General features: G+C 23.5%; 1 protein-coding gene across 6 annotated transcripts in view; it reads right to left on the reverse strand.

Moving 5' to 3' along the window:
- LOC122512939 (inactive rhomboid protein 1) overlaps nt 1-20,634 on the reverse strand; it is a 348,315-nt gene that overhangs the window by 21,059 nt on the left and 306,622 nt on the right. The gene's annotated exons all lie outside the window — the stretch shown is intronic.

Here is a 20,634-nt window from a genome sequence, read left to right on the forward strand (position 1 = left end):
TGCTAGTATATAGTAAATAAAAGAAACATTAAAATTTCTTCCTCTTGCAATAAAATTAATTTTCTAATTAAATTAAAGAGAGGATAAAATTTGATATAATACATAAACGTAAAATTATCCTGAAATAGAATATATAATTTTATCAGGAAATGATTTGAATTACTTGTGACAAAACTCTCATTTTGGTTACTGACTACGACTTCATTTTGTGAAAATATGAGGTAGCAATCTGGCGTATCGAGATGAAACAACTAGCAACTAGGTAGGAGAAGGCTAATTAGAGGGTTAGTGTTATAAGACGACAATTTTAGATAAGGGAACTGGCGCATATATTCAAGTGGCACTGCGCCGCTAAGGAACAATCATCCTCGAGCAAGTTTCCTCCACGAGAGAGAGATCTAGAAATAGGAAATGCAGAAATAAGATAGCGTCGTGGTGGCTACAGCTTATCACCATCTTCCTTATCAATTTCAATCTCCAACCCCTTCTCCAAACTTCACCTTTTATTTCTTCCTCTTCCTCACCGTCAAAAAAAAAAAAAAAAAAAAAAAAAAAAAAAAAAATTGTCGGGAGACATTTCCCTTATCTTAAAATTAAATCGGCTGTCACTTTTCCCTTTTAAAAATATCGACATTTTCAATAAAAGATTCTGACTACTGACATGAAAAGTAGATTTTCAAATTACATATATTCTTTTGAAGTTCAACTCGCTGACTCTCATGGAACAAAATTGAAAACGATCAATTTCAATCTGTCCTTCATATATTGTAGTTGAACTGAAAATTTCATTTTTTTTCTATTCCAAAAACTATATTAAATTTTTCAAAAATTCAAATTATTCTCCATTTTTAAGAAGTAGGATAATTATAATTTTTTAAATATAAAAAAAAATAATTAATCAATAAAAATTTTTATACTTCCTTTATATCAGTGAAAATATTCTTCTAGAGGGTTTCTTTTCACGAAAAAAGCTTGATTTTTCCCTGACAGTTTTCTTATTTCAAGACAAAATTTAAAAAAAAAATCAAATCTGAATATATAAATCATATCTGAAATAAATTAAGTTAATAAATTTTAGAAATTTTAATTATTTCGAAAATCTAGAAATTTTATAATGATATTTTTTCAGTATTAAAAAATTCCCTGACTTCTGGGTTTCCTTAATCTGTAGCAATCATGTTTTTAGTAGAAAAGAACAATTTTTCAATAGAACATTGGAAAATTTTTGCCAATTATGTAATAACATCGTTGAAACGAAATTGACTAATTAAAAACCATTTGGAAAATTGAATAAAATTAAATTCATCAATAAGAGTTTCAAATAATTATTCGAAATTGAGTTGACGAATGAAAATTCAATTGGGTAGATTAAAAATTAATTTTAAATTAAAAAGTAGTTAAGAAAGGTGTAATAAATTAAATTAAGAAAATAAGAAAATTAATAGACAAAAAAAATTGCATTATTTTTAATCAAACAAAATGTTGTTGATAACATAAAATAAAATATCAGTAGAATAAGTCGATATTTAGTCAGACATACAACTATTTCAATATTAAAAGTGAAGAACTCAGTAGTAAAAATACATTTTTTGTCAAACAAAATGTATTAAATTACTTAAAATAAAATATCAGTGGTATAAGTCAAGATTTAGTCAGACGTAAATATTCAAATACTTAAAATTATGAATTTAATAGTAAAAATCCATTTGTAATGCAACAAAATGTTTTAAATTGCTTAAAATAAAATATCAGTAGTATAAGTCAAGATATGCTCAGACATAACTATTTGCACATTAAAAATAAAAAATGCAGTAGTGAAAATATTTAAAATTACTTTTTATAAAATATCAGTAGTAAAAGTCAGTATTCAGTCAGACATAACTATTCAAATACTTAAAATTAAGAATTTAACAGTAAAAATCCATTTTTAATCCAACAAAATGTTTTAAATTACTTAAAATAAGCTATCAGTAGTATAAGTCAAGATTTATACAGACATTACTATTTTACTATTAAAAATGAATGATACAGTAGCGAAAATCCATTTTTAGCCGAATAAAATATTTTAAATTACTTCAAATAAAATTACAGTAGTAAAAGTCAATGTTCAGTCAGACATAGCTATTCCAATACTAAAAATGAAGCAATCAGTAGTATAAGTCAAGATTTAGTCAAACATAACTATTTGAATATTAAAATGAAGAATACAGTAGTGAAAATCCAATTTTAGCTAAATAAAATATATTAAATCACTTTATATAAAATATCAGTAGTCTAAGTCAATATTTAGTCAGACATAACTGTCAGAATATTTAAAATTAAGAATTCAGTAGTAAAAACCATTTTTAATAAAACAAAATGTTTTAAATTACTGAAAATAAAATGTCAGTAATATAAATCAATACTTAGTTTAAATCTTTTTATTGGATATAATATTTAAAAAAATGTTTCGCATTTTTTTAAAAATAAATTAAATTTAAAATTCCTTCTCAAAAAAAAATAAAATGTAGAAAAAAATTTTTTTTTTCATCTAAATTTGATTTGCCGCAGATAAAAAGGATAAAAGCGGGCATTGGTTATAACTGCGTAAACTATAAATGTTCCAGTGTACATTTGCAGCTGACTTAAAATTGTTTCAATTTCACATTTTCCAGCTGACTGAAATCAAGTGACCTATATTTTTCTGCAGCAAATATATAGGCAAGAGTCGATATATAGAGTATACAGTTTGAAACATAGAAACTCAAGTTTCCTCCTGGAGAGAGTTTCAAACTGACTCTCTCTCTCTCTCTCTTATAAATATAGATATATAAATACCCCTCTTTTCTCAACTCCTGTTTCAATAAAAGTTTGCTTCGCGCAAACAAACTGTGTTATAATTTCTGAGATACAAAATCTTACTTATCACGAATTGTTTATATAAAATACACTGCGTTATGGAAATTAGCTTTGAAAATTCTCTTTACAAACTCTCCGCGTTTCATTTCATTAAATATAATCAAAAGTCCGTGAGGGAAACAACATCAATTACTTTAATTGGTCAATACAATTTTACTCATTAATGTATTACTGTTTTCATTTCTTTTTTTTATTTATTTATATTATTTTATCCATTCTATTTTATTTAACTAACTCGAAAGCTTTTTTTAAAACAAATATTACTATTAATGTAAAAATATCAATAATATTCAATTTATTCAACAGTCGTTTTTAATATTCTTTTATTATTTGATTACTATTGTTATTATTTTAACATTATTTCCACATAAATTATTCTTTTATTCACTGAACGAAATAATATCGTTAATTTTAAATATAAATTACTGTTGATTTTAAATTTACATTGAATGTTTAAATTTAAATTAAATTTAAAATTAATTTTTGAAAGAATTAAGCGTACAATTTTTTAGTTTAATTTTTGAATCTTTGAATATTTTTGAGTTATGACAATATTTTTCAATTGAATATATTATTTGATTTAAAAATATAATATTTTTAAATCAAACTCTAAATTTGAATCAGTCGCATCTCAAATGTCATCAACTATTTTAAATTAATAATAATTTTTTTATACTTTTTAGTAAACTTCACTATTTAGTAGTTTTTCAAAATTTTGTACTCAATAAGTTGTCGTATAGTGGAAAAATATTAAAAAGTAGTAAAAATATCTATACTAACTTTATTGTTTAAAATTATTTTCTTTATATTTTATAAATTATCTAAAATCTTTTCAGTTTAGTATGTTTTCCAAGTGTAAGATATTTAATCTACAACTACTATTATTAAAATATTAGATAAAAACAAAGCTTAATTATTTTCTCGACTTTTTTCCCCCTAATTTAAACGTGCTTGGAATGTTTTTTTTTGTCCTCGACACAAATTTGAAAATAAACATTTTTCACGAAAAATAAAGGCGAAATATGTTTAGAATAAATTAAATTTTGTTTGACTCTGAATGTGGGCATTGAAGTGTGTTGGATGTATATATAAAAAAGGGGAATGTATAATGCGAGTTCACGTCAGGTGTGTGTATATATAAATAGGAAAAAGAAGAAGGAGAAGGAGAAAAAAAATAGTAGAAAAGTGAGTTGGCGGAGGACAAAGAAAGTGAGCTTGCGGGGTACATGAAATCCAAAGGATATCGCGCCATCGGCGAAACTGAACTTTTTGACTCGGATGTCGATATAGCAAAATGCACATCATAAATTCTCGGATGCATCGCGACCCGTAGATAAACGAAAATAAAGGAGAAATACGATGGTATTACGACTAGAATGACAGAGAGTGCAAGAGAGAGAGAGAGAGAGAGAGAGAGAGAGAGAGAGAGAGAGAGAGAGAGAGAGAGAGAGAGAGAGAGAGAGAAAAGCATGGTACGCATAAATGGCTTCACATGTGTTTATCATTTACCTTCATGTATATGTAAAAATGTGCGGGTAGAGAGAAGCATAGCATCGAGATATTCGCGCGATACGACTCTAAAACTGACATTTCAAATATTCCATACCAAATACATATTTTTCTTTCTTTTCCGATTCGTTGATTTTTCTAACGCGTTTAACATCTGTTGTATTTTATCATCTAGATATAGAAAATATAGTATACTATATTAGACATTTTTTGATTAAAATAAACATTTTTGATTTCTATAGAAATCCAAAATCTTTATTTTAATCAAAAAATGTCTACTTTATAAATTATACTTTTCTTTTATACTCAGGGAAAAATTATATCTTTTAATCAAATACTATATTCTTTAAACCTACATTTCATGTTACTTCTACTATCGCTGATTTTAAGTAAATAAAATACTATGTCGGATTAACAAGAGACTTTTACTACTAATTTAGGTAAATTTCTGTAAATTTATCCATTTTGTAAAGAAAAAATTAATTACTCTTATTTTTATTCAAATGATTTTAAACATTATGTCTGACATAAAATCGATTCTTACTACTAATATGTAAAGAATATAGGAAACTTAAATAATTCGAATAATTACGTCTGACTAAATACTCTCTATACTACTGATATTTCATGCAATGTTATTCAAATGATTTTTTTTTGACTAAAACTATATTTTTACTACTGAATTCTTCATTTTAATTATTATAACAGTTATGTCTAAATAAATCTTGACTTGTACTTCTGATATTTAATTTCAAATAAATTTAAAACTGTTTGACTGAATATGGTTTTGCTACTGAATTCTTAATTTTTAATATTCTGACAGTTCTGTCTGACTAAATACTGACTTAGACTACTGATATTTTATATAAAGTAATGTAAAACATTTCCTTTGACTAAAAACGAATTTTTTCTACCTAATTCTTCATTTTTAGTATATCAACAGTTATGTCCTACTAAATCTTGACTTATACTACCGAAAATTAATTTTAAGTAATTTTAAACATTTTGTTTGCGATTAAAAATGGTTTTTTCTACTCAATTCTTAATTTTAAATATTCTGACAGTTATGTCTGACTAAATATTGCCTTAGACTACTGATATTTTATATAAAGTAATTTAAAACATTTCATTTGATTTAAAACGAATTTCTACTACTAAATTCTTCATTTTTAGTATATCAACAGTTATGTCTGACTAAATCTTGACTTGAACTTTTGATATTTTATTTTTTAAGTAATTTAAAACAATTTGTTTTCTTAAAAACGGTTACGTCTGACTAAATCTTGACTTATACTACTGATATTTCATTTTAATTAATAAAAAACATTTTGTTTGATTAAAAATCGTTTTTCTAACTGAATTCGTAATTTTAAGTTTTTGAATAGTTTTATCTAACTAGATAGTGGCTTATACTACTGATATTATATTTTAATTAATTTAAAACTTTTTGTTTGACTTCAAATGTATTTTTACAACTCAATTCTTCATTTTAATTATTCTAACAGTTATGTCTGACTAAATATTGACATTTACTACTGTTACTGTATTTTAATTATCTTAAATCATTTTGTTTGATTAAAAACGAATTTTTACTACTGATTTCTTCATTTTTAGTATTGGAATAGCTATATCTAACTAAATTTTGAATTATACTACAGATATTTTATGTTAAGTAATTTAAAACAATTTGTTTAATTTAAAAAGGTTTTTACTATTAAATTCTTTATTTTAAGTATTTAAATAGTTTCGTCTGACTAAATACTGACTTATACTATTGATATTTTGTTTCAAGTAATTTATAACATTTTTTTTAACAAAAAATAAATTTTCATAACTGAAATTTTTGATAAGTTTTTTGACTTAATTTAATATCCTTAGAAAAACTGTGATTGTAAATAACTTCACTAAGATTTGTTTACTATTGGAATATTTGGAATTATTGTGTCTGACTAAATCTTGACTTATACTTACGTTAGTTTATTAATAGTAACTTAAAACATTTTGTTTGGCTAAAAATAGATTTCTTCTACTGAATTCTTTATTTTAATTATTTTAAATCATTTTTTTTGACTAAAAACGAATTTTTACTACTGATTTCTTCATTTTTAGTATTGGAATAGCTATGTCTGACTAAATTTTGAATTATTTTACTGATATTTTATTTTAAGTAATTTAAAACAGTTTTTTTTTTATTTAAAAAGGTTTTTTCTATTAAATTCTTAATTTTTAGTATTTGAATAGTTTTGTCTGACAAAATACTGACTTATACTACTGATATTTTGTTTTAAGTAATTTATAACATTTTTTTTTTACTAAAAATAGATTTCTTCTATTGAATTCTTTATTTTAAGTATTCTAACAGTTGTGTCTGATTAAATCTTGACTTTTACTACTGATATTTTATTTTAATTAATTTAAAACACTTTGAATGTAATGGTAAATTTTTTATAAAATGTTACATCAAGTAGTTGGAGTTTAAAAACTACATCCTGTGAATAAAAAATAGAATGTAAACTAGAGAAAAAAATCTAGTTAATAATTTTTGTTTCAGACAGTTTGCAAAATTTACTTTACTTCGTAAAGTTGCTGCCAGCAATATTGTGTATTTTCTCGTCTGAACCGGACGTCGTAGACTATGTTTACTGAGTTTATACGTCGACATAAACTTCAGCTAAAGTATGGGATCAACTAAATTCAGTCTAGCCAGGTGCTTTCGAAGCCAGTATAGCAATCGCCTTCCAAAATAATACCAAACTATAGTATCCACTCTTAAATATATTTTATTATATTAAAAAAGAAAAATAGCCCCAAGCACCCAAATGTAGGAGAGAAATTAAATTTTTCAATAAAATTTTCATTTCTTAAGAAAAATATTTACATTTCCTTTTTTCTCTGCTAAATATTTTTAATTTTTCCATAGAAAATATTTTCATTTCCGAAAAACTGAATATTTTTTTTCTATTCTTTTTTTTTTTTGCAGAAAAAAGAGAATTCTGCTTTTTTTTTAATCAGTTGGTGAATGATTTAGAGGAGTGAAAAGTTAAACATGAGGATGGAGTGAGGGTAGGAAAAAAAAGCAGTAGTGAAACTTGGGTAAAATAGGTGTAGGTGCCTGTCCAGAGTTACTGCCTGTCATACATAATTGAAAACCAGCACGCAGCAAGGTCCAACGAATCCCTATAAATTTCAATGCAACTACTGCTACTGGGTAAACTTGGCTTGCTGATGGCAAATGCAATACAAAAGCAGAGGGAGAGAGAGAGAGAGAGACAGAGAGAGAAAGAGACCACCATGAATCGAATGTCAAATCGTAAAAGAAAACTTTAACGACTCAGTGCTGTAAAACTAAACTGATCCGCAGCAAGAATTCAATTGCGTTCTCACACACACTCGAAATCACAAAATTCGAAATGGTCAATTTTATTATTCACAATTTTATAGGAGGGACATTTTATCATTAGACAATTTTTGATTTCAATCAATAAAATTTCGTTTAACTAGAATAATTATTCTTTATTTCAACAAGAGGGGAAATGAATATCGAATAAAAATTATAAATTCGAATTTTTAGTAGATAGGTATAGATTTTAATATTTTTTTAGATGAATTTTAATTTATAAATTACAATGAAATTTCCAAAGAGGCAGAATTTTTAACGACACATTGATTTATTTTGACCTGGATTTATGATTAATTCGAAAACTTAATAAATAACAAAATTGAGAATTCAATATTAAAAAACATTTCTAATCAAACAAAATTCTTTAAATTACTTAAAATAAAATATCAGTAGTATAAGTCAAGATTTAGTCGGACATAACTATTGAAATATTTACAATTGAGAATTCAATAGAAAAAAACATTTTTAATAAAAACAAATTCTTTAAATTACTTAAAATAAAATATCCGTAGTATAAGTCAAGATTTAGTCACATTTGACTATTCCAATGTTTAAAATAAAGACTTCAGTTTTAAAAACCATTCTTAATCATACAAAATGTTTTTTATTAATTAAAATGAAATATCAGTAGTGTAAATCAATATTTGGTTAGACATACGTCATGTGTGGTGTAAGTCAGAATTCAGTAAAAAAAATTTAAATTTTAAATTTTTTTTTTTTAATTTTTTTTTTTTTTTTTAATTTATTAAATTTTAGTAAAAATTCGTTTTTAGTCAAACAAAATGATTTAAAATAATTAAAATAAAGTACCAGTAGTAAAAGTCAATATTTAGTCAGACATAATTGTTAGAATGCTTAAAATGAAGAATTCAGTTGTAAAAAAACATTTTTAGTAAAACAAAAAGTTTTTAATTACTGTAAATAAAATATCAGTAGTATAAGTCAGTGTTTAGTCAGACGTTACTATTCAAATGCTTAAAATAAAGAATTTAATAGTCAAAACTTTTATAAAACAAACAAATTGTTTTAAATTACTTAGTTAAAATAAAATATCAGTAGTATAATTCAAAATTTAGTCAGACATAGATATTTTAATACTAAAAATGAAGAAATCAGTAGTAAAAATTCGTTTTTAGTCAAACAAAATGCTTTAAAATAATTAAAATAAAGAATTCATTAGTAAAAATCTATTTTTAATAAAAGAAAATGTTTTAAATTGCTTAACATAAAAAATCAGTAGTACAACTCAGTATTCAGTCAGACCTAGCATTTCGAATATTTAAAAATGAGAATTCAGTAGTATAACAATCTTTAATCAAACAAAATGTTTCAAATTACTTAAAAAATAAAATATTAGTAGTATAAGTCAGTTAATAATTGTCGAAACAAAAAATTCTCTCCCCCCCCCCACCGCACCTCCCAAAATCACTGTAAGAAAATAGAGAAAACGGAAGTCAAGTGTTTTTATTGCGGTGGACGAGTAGTTTTTTTTTCTTTTTCTACTTTTTTTTTAAATAACGATTAGACACGTACACCAGAAATTACGACATTGCCTTAATTGCAATCCAGCTAACGTAAAGCCAGGTCGCTCCAACCAGTTGGATAATTAACGATTAAGATTCGTGCGCAGGATTTTATACCAAGAGCACAGCATAGCTAAAACCCGACACAGTACAATAAACACTGTTAATGTTAATACTCGCGAGTTGAGTTCGAAATGAAATTTCGTTTATGAATCTATATAGACTTCTCTCTCTCTCTCTCTCTATGTATAGTATTGCATTTTCCATTTTCTTTATATCCTCCGAATTCGACACTTTGCAATTAATTTCGAACATATATTCAATTATTTCTGAATAAGAAATGCAAAAATTGTTATTCTATTTGATAATTTAAATTAGAAGGTAAAATATCTTGTGTTTCAGAATTATTCAATTGGAAACAAAATCTTCAAACGATCAAATTTAGTTCAGTTTAATGTAATTTAATAACAATAATATAAATATTAACAATATTATAAATATCATAAAAATAAATATATTTGGAATATAGTATAGTTAAATAACGAAAAAAAATAACTTGAACTTAAAATTTTTGCATTCTAAAGTGAAAAGGCAAGAAAGAAAAGTGTGAGAAATTTTATTTTTACTACTTTGAACCATTAAAAGCAGTTGACATTGGATAGAGATTGAAAATCTTCAGTGGATTAAGATAAGCTTTCAGGAGAGATATATAAATTTCATCGTATCTTCTTTTGAGGAATTTTTAATCTTTATCTAATCGAAATTTTTAAACGTTAAAAATATCAATAAAAAAAATTACTCGCACTTTCGCTTCGACAATATTAAATAATAAAGTATTTTGATTTTTCAAATTAAAAATGTAGTGTTAAATAAATTTTTTATTTTTTTGTCTAATTTTAAACTATTTAAAAAAATTTAATACTTTTAAAATCATCTATAAGCTTACTAAATTATTAGAAAAAGTTTTATATTATTTTAGTCAGACTTAATGTTTTATTTACCAAAAATCCAGACCTTAATGTAAAAGTTATTTATATTCGATAAAAAAGGTTAAATAATTATTAATCCTTAAATATCAGTGGTAAAAGTCAGTATTCAGTCAGACAGAATGATAAAATTTTCAAAAACATTAAAATTTCAGAAGTAAAAATTTATTTTTAGTCAAACAAATTGTTTTCAATTACTAAAAATTATTATTTTCAGCAGTATCAGTAGTATAAGTCAGTATTTAGTCTGACATAACGATTCTAATACCTTCTTGAAATTCGTTGCGAGACTGAAAATGGATTTCTGCTCCTGAGATTTTAATTTTAAATAATAATTTTAATGATAATAATAATAATGCTAAGTATTTTCATATACAATATATTCACGATTAGCAATAAAAATATAATAATAATAATTTGCTGTGTGAGATAAAAACTTTTGTGTCAAAGATTTTCTAATATTTTTTTTTTTTTTTGAGGTTTATTTGCACTTTAATGAATATTTCAATATAATGACACGTGAGTCTGAATATTCATATTTTCATTAGTGACCTAGACAATGTTGTGGTGATCTATCACGTGTCACGTGCACATTTTGCTGCAAAGCTAAAGTGACATCCGCAATATGTCGTTGTATGCGCGTTATATCACGTTTCCATTAACTATAATTAGACACAAATTTGGTCTCTGTCAATTTTCTTATTTTATTTATCAATTGGGCCCTAAACAAATATTTTTTATTCAGATTTAAATCCCAGATATTTGTAAATATTAAATAATTTTTCATATTACGCATATAGTACTTAGTTAAAATTATTATTATTATTGTTATTATTATTATTATTATTATTATTATTATTATTATTAAAATTATTATTATATTATTATTAATATATTATTATTATTATTATTTACTTACTTTTTGTCACTTAAATAAGAAATTAGAAATTGAATCGTTTATAAACTTCTGAATTAAAATTAAAGTGTTCTGAATTCCTTCACTTTTTTTTCGCATTCAGTGAGAATTTTTTCATTATATATATGGAGGAGTATAATATAATGGAGTGATTAGAATCATTCATTTAAATTGAAAAAGAGAATTTTACAAATGTAATACTTGAAAGTCGGTGAGATTCTCTTATTCTGAGGCTGAATAACTTCCCGCTTCTTTTTTTTATCTCTCTCTCTTTCCTTTTGTCTTAACTTATTTTAAGAAAATGAGATTTTCTCAACTCTTCGCTTGCAAGTGTGACGCGATATAGTCCCGAGAATCCGAATAATCATGACATACTATATTAAAAGTAAATCAGTGAATTCACAGTGTGACATCGCGAGTTAATTGTCTGTGTGTGGGAAAAAAAATTAATTCTCAAAAGAGAGTAAAAAAAATAATTTTTCATTGTCAAGAAGTAATATTAAAAAAATTTTTTTTTCTTTTACGAATTGCAATAATATTAAATTTGCAAAAGAAAAGAATGATAAAAATTTGGATTAATTTCTATGCTTCCCATTAATTTATTTTCATCTATTATTTTTTCATCTCTACTTTTTTATATTGTAAAATAATTGAAAATTATTTTATTAAATTATTGAAGAAGAATTCGTTTTATAAAAATGTTTCGACAAATTTTAATTATTTTGTCTGACTAAAAACTGACTTTTACTACTAATACATAAAGTTACTGTTGTGCCTGACTAAATATTGACTTACACTACTGATATTTTTATATAAAGCAATTTAAAACAGTTCCTTTGACTAAAAACGAATTTTAACTACCTAATTCTTCATTTTTAGTATATCAACAGTTATGTCTGACTAAATCTTGACTTATACTACTGAAAATTAATTTTAAGTAATTTTAAACATTTTGTTTGCGATTAAAAATGGTTTTTTCTACTCAATTCTTAATTTTAAATATTCAGACAGTTATGTCTGACTAAATATTGACTTAGACTACTGATATTTTATATAAAGTAATTTAAAACATTTCCTTTGACTAAAAACGAATTTTTTCTACCTAATTCTTCATTTTTAGTATATCAACAGTTATGTCTGACTAAATCTTGACTTATACTACTGATATTTAATTTTGAGTAATATAAAACATTTTGTTTGATTAAAATGTTTTTTTACTACTGAATTCTTAGTTTTAAATATTCTGACAGTTATGTCTGACTAAATATTGACTTAGACTACTGAAAATTAATTTTAAGTAATTTTAAACATTTTGTTTGCGATTAAAAATGGTTTTTTCTACTCAATTCTTAATTTTAAATATTCAGACAGTTATGTCTGACTAAATATTGACTTAGACTACTGATATTTTATATAAAGTAATTTAAAACATTTCCTTTGACTAAAAACGAATTTTAACTACTTAATTCTTCATTTTTAGTATATCAACAATTATGTCTGACTAAATCTTGACTTATACTACTGATATTTAATTTTAAGTAATATAAAACATTTTGTTTGATTAAAAATGTTTTTTTTACTACTGAATTCTTAGTTTTAAATATTCTGACAGTTATGTCTGACTAAATATTGACTTAGACTACTGATATTTTATATAAAATAATTTAAAACATTTCCTTTGACCAAAAACGAATTTTTACTACTAAATTCTTCATTTTTAATAATGGAATACTTATGTCTAACTAAATGTTGACTTATATACTACTAATAATTCCTTATAATTAATTTGAAACATATTGTTTGATTAAAAATGGTTTTACTACTGATTTCTTATTTTTAAATATTTAAAAAACTAGGTCTACCTGAATACTGACTTATACTACTGATATTTTATTTTAATCAATTTAAAACATTTTGTTGGAATAAAAATAGATATTTACTACTGAATTCTTTATTTTAAGTATTCGAACAGTTATGTCTGACTAAATCTTGATTTATACTACTGATATTTATGTTAACTAATTTAAAATATTTTGTTTGACTAAAAATAAATTATTACTACTGAATTCTTTAATTAAAACATTGGAATAGATTAAGATTATTAGTATAAGTCAGCAATATGTCAGACGCAAGTCTGACAAAATACTGACTTATACTAATAATTTTTCAAGAAATTTAAAACATTTTATGTTACTTATTATTTGTATATTGTGATTGTAAAAATAATAAAACTAATAAAATTATGTATAATAATATCTAAAAAAAATCTGAATAATAATAATAATAGTAATAATAATTACAGTTTTACATTTTATCGCAAACATCAAATTATTAATAAAAAATTTTGTAATTATGAAAAGGAAATTATAATTTAAAATCGAGCTTTTGAAGTATTTCATTTTTAAATTTTAATGAATTAGTTCAATAACTCGCAAAGCTAATAAAATGAGGAATATTTCACTTATTCATATCATTGCATAAACGAGATTGATCATTATAACATAATAATTACATTTTTTAAATAGTTTATTAAAATAAAGAAAAAAATAATTATTTAGCAATATTTTAAGTTAAATTTCCATTGTTATCATCAGCTCTTAATTAAATTTAATCATGAATTTTGTGATAAGTTAATTAAATAATAATTAGTGAATATTACATGAGAGAGCTAAGATGAAACGAACACGTGACATGATTACGAAAACATTTTGTTACTTAACCAAGAGGATAAATTTCTTCTTTAATAATATTTAACTTCAATAATGAGTGAAATGTTATTTTTTTTTTGTTAAAAAAATCGATAATAAATTTATCAACATCAAATTGGCAGTTTTGTAGGTAATAAAATGGTTAATTAAAATGTGTTTCAGTATTTTCCCATAGTCATTAAAAGAAAATTGGGGGAAATTATGTCAAGATTAATTAACATATTCCTCATAAAATTATACAAAATTATTATTTTTGACAATATATTTTTTTATATATATATCAAACTAAATTTTTTTTATATTAATCGAAAATTGTATGAAGTTAAACTGTTAAATAAAAAATATGTTATAACAAATATTAAAATAAAAATAATAAGTAAACATTAACATGTTTAATTAAATCAGAAAAAAAAATTCAAATCATTTTTTTGGTTGGCTATATAGTTATGTCTGACTAAATGTTGACTTATACTACTGATATTTTACTTTAACTTAAAAAATTTGACTTAACTAAAAATTATATTTTTTAATTGTTAAAAAATTTTTTTTTTCAATAATGAAAAAAATCGGGTTTGAAAGTTATCAAGCATAGAATGATTAATTCCAGAAAAGTCAGGTAAAGCTGATGGTATAAGGTTATAGGGAGAAGATGGTTATAGTATAGGTGCTCTTAAAGTTGCTACTCCTGAAACTGTCGACCATATTTCAAAACTTACTACTTAGCAAGGAACCTTATTACTCCACCGAAAAAGGCCGGACAAGTGAAAAATCTACATAAAGTTAGAAAAAATTTTCTATTTTAAAAATGAATTCCAGTTGGAACAGACACATTTTTTTCTAAACAATCACTTTTTTTTAATTCAATAATATTTTTTGATCTACTCTTTTTCATAATAATTTATAAACTTAATATAGACGAAAAAAAGAATATAGTAATTTTTACAATACTCTCATAGTAAAATTTATATTGTCAGGGAAATTCTGCAAATTTTTGACAACAATTTAAAATTAAAAATACCAATTGTCTGTTTTTGAAAATTGTAGATGATTGAAGATAATGATAAAATTCTTTATCCGAATAGAATTGAAATATTTCTAAATATATATATATATATATATATATATATATATATATATATATATATATATATATATATATATATATATATATATATATATATATATATATATAATAAAAAGTTTTTCAATTAAAAGATTTTTATTAAGTGTACCTTTACCTGACGCAATATAATACCTTTGAATTGTTTCAAAGCCTGACGCACGTGATTGGATGATTTCGATTACAGCGTAAAAGTGATTACAGAAATCTAGAAAGACAGAGTTAGCGAGCAAGAGATTAAATTGAACAGGAACTTCACTGAAAATCAATTTCCGTTCACTCTGATGAAATTACAGAATCAAAAGTGTTTAAATTCGAATATTATATATTTCTCTCTCTCTCTCTCTCTCTCTCTTTCTTAATTCAGAAAAATGCTAAATAAGAATATCTCTTCATATTATGTGTGAATGAAGATACAATGAAAGAAAACCAAATGTGACGAAGAACTTGTTTTATTTTTTAGTAAAAAAAAAATATTTCTACTCACTTAACATTAAGATATTAGTAGTTAAAGTCAGTATTTAGTCGGACATAAGGATAAAATTTCAAAAACATTAAATTGACAATAAAAATTCATTTTTAGTCAAACAAATTGTTCTCAATTACTGAAAATATAATATCAGTAGTATAAGTCAAGATTTAGTCAGACATAACTGTTAGAATAGTTAAAATAAAGAATTCAGTAGTAAAAATAAATTTTTAGTCAGACAATATAATTTAATTTGAAGAAACATTTAAATTCAGTAGTAAAAGAAATTGTTTGTTAGACTTAGTATTTTATTTAGCTAAAATCAAAATTTTACTGTTAAAAACTGTTTATGGGCTGTTAAATAGATTAATGTTTAATAATCGTTGAATGTGAGTAGTAAAAGTCAATATTCAGTCAGACAGAATTTTTTTTAAAGATAAAGTTCGATAATTTAAATTAAAGAACTACATATTAGTAGTAAAAGTCAATTTTATGACAGGCAAAATAGTTATATTTTTAGAAACTTGTAAATATCAGTAGTAAAAATCTATAATTAGTTATACGCATATTTAAATTCCTGAAAATAAAGATATTTTGTCAGTAAAAGTCACTTTTCAGTCAGATATAAAATTAAATCTTAATATTAGTGATAAAAGTTGGTTTAAGTCAGACTAAATACTGACGTATACTACTTATATTTTATTTTAAGTAATTTAAAGAATTTTGTTTGATTAAAAATGGTTTTTAATATTGAATTCTCAATTTTAAGTATTTGAATAGTTATGTCTGACTAAATATTTACATATACTACTGATATTTTCTTTTAAGTAACCTAAAACATTTTGTGTAACTAAAAATTGAATTTTGTCTACTAAATTCTTCATTTTAAACATTTGGAATAGTTATGTCTGGCTAAATACTGACTTATACTACTGATATTTTATATAAAGTGATTTAAAGTATTTTATTTGGCTAAAAATGGATTTTCACTACTGTATTCTTCATTTTAATATTCAAATAGTTATGTCTGACTAAATCTTGACTTATACTACTGATATTTTATTTTAATCAATTTATAACATTTTGTTTAATTAGAAATGGATTTTTACTATTGAATTCTTCATTTTTAGTATTAGAATAGTCATGTCGGACTGAATACTGACTTATACTACTGATATTTTATTTTAAGTAACCTAAAAGATTTTGTTTAACTAAAAATTGAATTTTTGCTATTAAATTCTTTATTTAAAATTTTTTAATATGTCTAACGAAGTATTGATTCATACTACTGATATTTTGTTAAGTAATTTAATGGATTTCATTTAACTAAAAATAAATTTTTACTGTATTCTTTATTTAAAGCAATGCAATAGTTACGTCTGACTATATAGTGATTTATGCTACTTATCTTTTAAGTAATTTAAAACATTTCAATTTGACTTTAATAAATTAGAATAAAATACTAGTAGTATAAGTCAGTATTTAGTCATACAAACAGCTTAATATCAATTTGATATCCTTAGAGAAACTGTGATAGAGAAATTGAAAAAAAACTTTAAAACTTCAAATTTCACTGAAATTCAAAATAAAAAATGAACGAATAAGAAATTGTAGTATTGTTTTTTCAAATTTATGGCATAAATAATGTAAAAATCAATTTTTCTTTCTAAAATCACTTAATCGTTTTTCTCCAAATAATATAAAAATTGTAAAAGAAAAATGAAAGCAGAAAGATTTTGAGCAAACAATAAAAAAATGTATATACATATACAGGTTTCCTTTCAATTTGTCTGGCTTTGCATATTTTCTTGCACCTGATTTTTTCAACCTCAATTAAATTGCTACTCCCTTGTGTGTGACTTTTGTTATAGTTTATTTAAAAATCAAAATTTCATTTCACTTCCGAAACTTTATACCAAACAATTTTTTGTTGTTCTCTTTTTTTTTTTGTTTTTGTTGAGCGTTATTAAACGCGATTTAATTTTCATTCATTTAAGCTCCTTCACATTCTCTCCAATCTATTTTCGAAATTATTATTATATTGATGAATTTTTTCATGCTTATAAAACTATAAGAGACACATTATTGGAAATTCAATATATATATTCATCTACTTCTGTTGATTTCATATTTAAATTATGAACGAGTGCATGTGTGTATTCAGTGGAAAGTTTTGCATTTATCAAGTGACTGCATTTGAAGATATATAAACTTTTAATTCCATTTCGAATATATCAAATTCAGAGAAATCCAGTTTAAAAAAAAAAAAATTTCATTTCGAACTGTTTATGAATTCTTACACTACTATAATTATATGAGTGGTATAACAGATATTCATATAATTAAAGTATGTTCTTTATTAAAAAATATGAGAAAATAATAATTTCTGTTTATAATTAAAATTTATTTAAATATGTGAGTTATTGAATTGTGAATTAATTATATGTTAAAAAGGTGAATTGATAACTTGCTTAATTTTAAATTGTGCGAAATAATTGAATTAAAGAAAACACAAATATTATAATGAATTCATTTCTAATAATACAGTGTTTATATATTTATATAATTTTTCTATTTTTGTTTTTTATTTTATATTTATTTATTTATTATTTTTTAAATTTTTACTCTTTAAGTATCAGTATAGTGTAAGTCAATATTCAGTCAGACAGAACTATTTAAATTAATCGAATAAAGGAATAAATATAGTAAAATCTATTTTTTATACTAAGAACTATGTTTAAATTCCAATATCTTTAAGTATCAGTAGTGAAAGTCAATATTCAGTCAGACAAAATAATCATATTCTAAGAAACTTTCATGTAAGTAGTGAACAATTATTTTTAGTCAGACATAACGCTTGAAATTTCTTAAAATTAAAATATCTCTAACAAAATTGTTTATTTTTCTATTATTTTTCAAAATCAGTAGTAAAAGTCAATATTCAGTCAGACAGAATTATTTAAATTCTTAGAATAAAGACATAAATAGTAAAATCTCTTTATAATAATAAGTAAGCTGTTTTAGTTTCTGGAACTTTGGGTTTCAGTAGTAAAAGTCAATGTTAAGTCCGACAAAATTGTTATATTTTAAAAAACTTCAATTACAGTAGTCAAAGTCCGTTTTTAGTCAGACGTATGTAAAGTTTAAATTTATAATTAAGTTGCAAACTCAATTTTCAGTCAGTCATGAAGTTAAATCTGAGTATTAGTAGTACAAGTTGGTTTTAGTCAGACATTATCTCTAACAACGAATCAATATGTAACATCCTTGGGAAAAAAATTAAATAATTTAACTGATTCAGGCACAATTTACACAATTACAAACAATAATTTGCTGCATTTGAAATTGAAATTTGATACATTTAATTAGGTTAATTAATACCGGGGAAAATTCTCCTTTCCATCTTGAACCTTTTGACGAGAGAAAAAGAAATTTTTGATGGAGTGTGAAGCTTGAAAGGGTATTTTACTTAGTACAAAGGTAAGATAGTGTGTGCATAAATGAGGCACGTGTATACTGTGAAGAGGTTTCTTTTTTTTTGTCTTAAGAAAAAAGTGACATCTTAAAAAGCTAAGAGCCCGTGTCTTCGGATCAACGTCTTACACTCACCCTAAAGAGTATACACACATATATATGTCGTCTGCGTCCATAATAGTCAAGAGTCCAAGCTTTTCACAAGAGAAGAAAAGAAGGAAGACTAGCGTTCGTTTTTAGGACATATGACAATGTGACTTAGTTTTTATTTTCATTTTCATTTTTTTTTTTTTTTTTTTTTTTTTGAAATCGGCGCAGTTTTTCTACTTCCACTTACTGACACAATTCAATTCTTTTAGACCGGTGAAGAACAAGAATTTCACATTTATCCTTTCCAACAGCGCATTTTTACGAGGTGAGGATTTTATCTCTTAAAAACAAAAAGACAAGGAAAGAAAAATTTTTTTCATAAAAAATTTTTTTTTTCATATTCAGTGAAAGGAAAATATTGCGTGTCCAGTTTTTTTTTCTGTTGATTTTAACTGAAATTTGTATTTCTTTTGAAATTAGATTACATTGTTGAATTTATGATTTTCTAACGATAAGGAGGAGAAAAAATTTTTTTACAGTGTATATATGCGGAAAATAAACTATTCAGTGTTGACTTCAAAGAGAACATTTTTTTTTCATCGTCATAATGAGAATCATGCTTTTTAAATATGAAAATATTTTTTACATTTACAAAATGAAAAGAAAAGAAGAAGAATAGTTAAAATTCCAAACAGTTTTATGATAAAAAAATAGGGTAATTGAATATAAAAATTGATATAGTGAAAAAAAATAATTATCAAAATATTGTAAAGTGTTAAAATAATAAAAATACGAATTGAAATATGTCTGATTAAAACCAAATTTTATAACTAACATTCAGATTTGTAGTTGTGTCTGACTTAACACTGGTTTTTCTACTAACATATCCGTTTTAACAAATAAAAATATTTTCTTCTGTGACTAAAAACCGATTTTTACTATTGAAATTAAAGTTTTTTAAAATATAATTATTTTGTCTGACTTAAAATAGACTTTTGCTACTGTTACTTAAAGTTACAGGAATTTAAACGGATTTTTTATTATTATAAAAAGATTTTACTATTTTTTCTTTATTCTAAGAATTTAAATTGACCAGTCTGACAGAGTATTGACTTTTACTACTGATATTAAAAAATTATAGAAAATTATACAATTTTGTTCAATTGACTTTTAAATTAATTCGATTTTTTTACCAATTACACTAAGATTTGAATTATTTAACACATTCTATCTAACAAAGAATTAATTTTCACTATTTATTTTTTCATTATAAGAAATTTAAAACATTATATCTGACTAAAAATCGATTTTTACTATTGACGCACTGACATTGAAGTTTCTTAAAATATAATTATTTTGTCTGACACGAAATTGACTTTTACTACTAAAACATAAAATATATTGCATTTAAACACGTTTTTTTATTATTATTATATGGAGATTTTACTATTTATTTCCTTATTTTAAAAATTTAAATAGTTCTGTCTGACTGAATACTGACTTATACTACTGATACATACAATTGTTGGAATTTAAACAGG

This window comes from Leptopilina heterotoma, unplaced genomic scaffold, assembly GCF_015476425.1.
Source record: "Leptopilina heterotoma isolate Lh14 unplaced genomic scaffold, ASM1547642v1 Lhet_13, whole genome shotgun sequence".
NCBI lineage: Eukaryota > Metazoa > Arthropoda > Insecta > Hymenoptera > Figitidae > Leptopilina > Leptopilina heterotoma.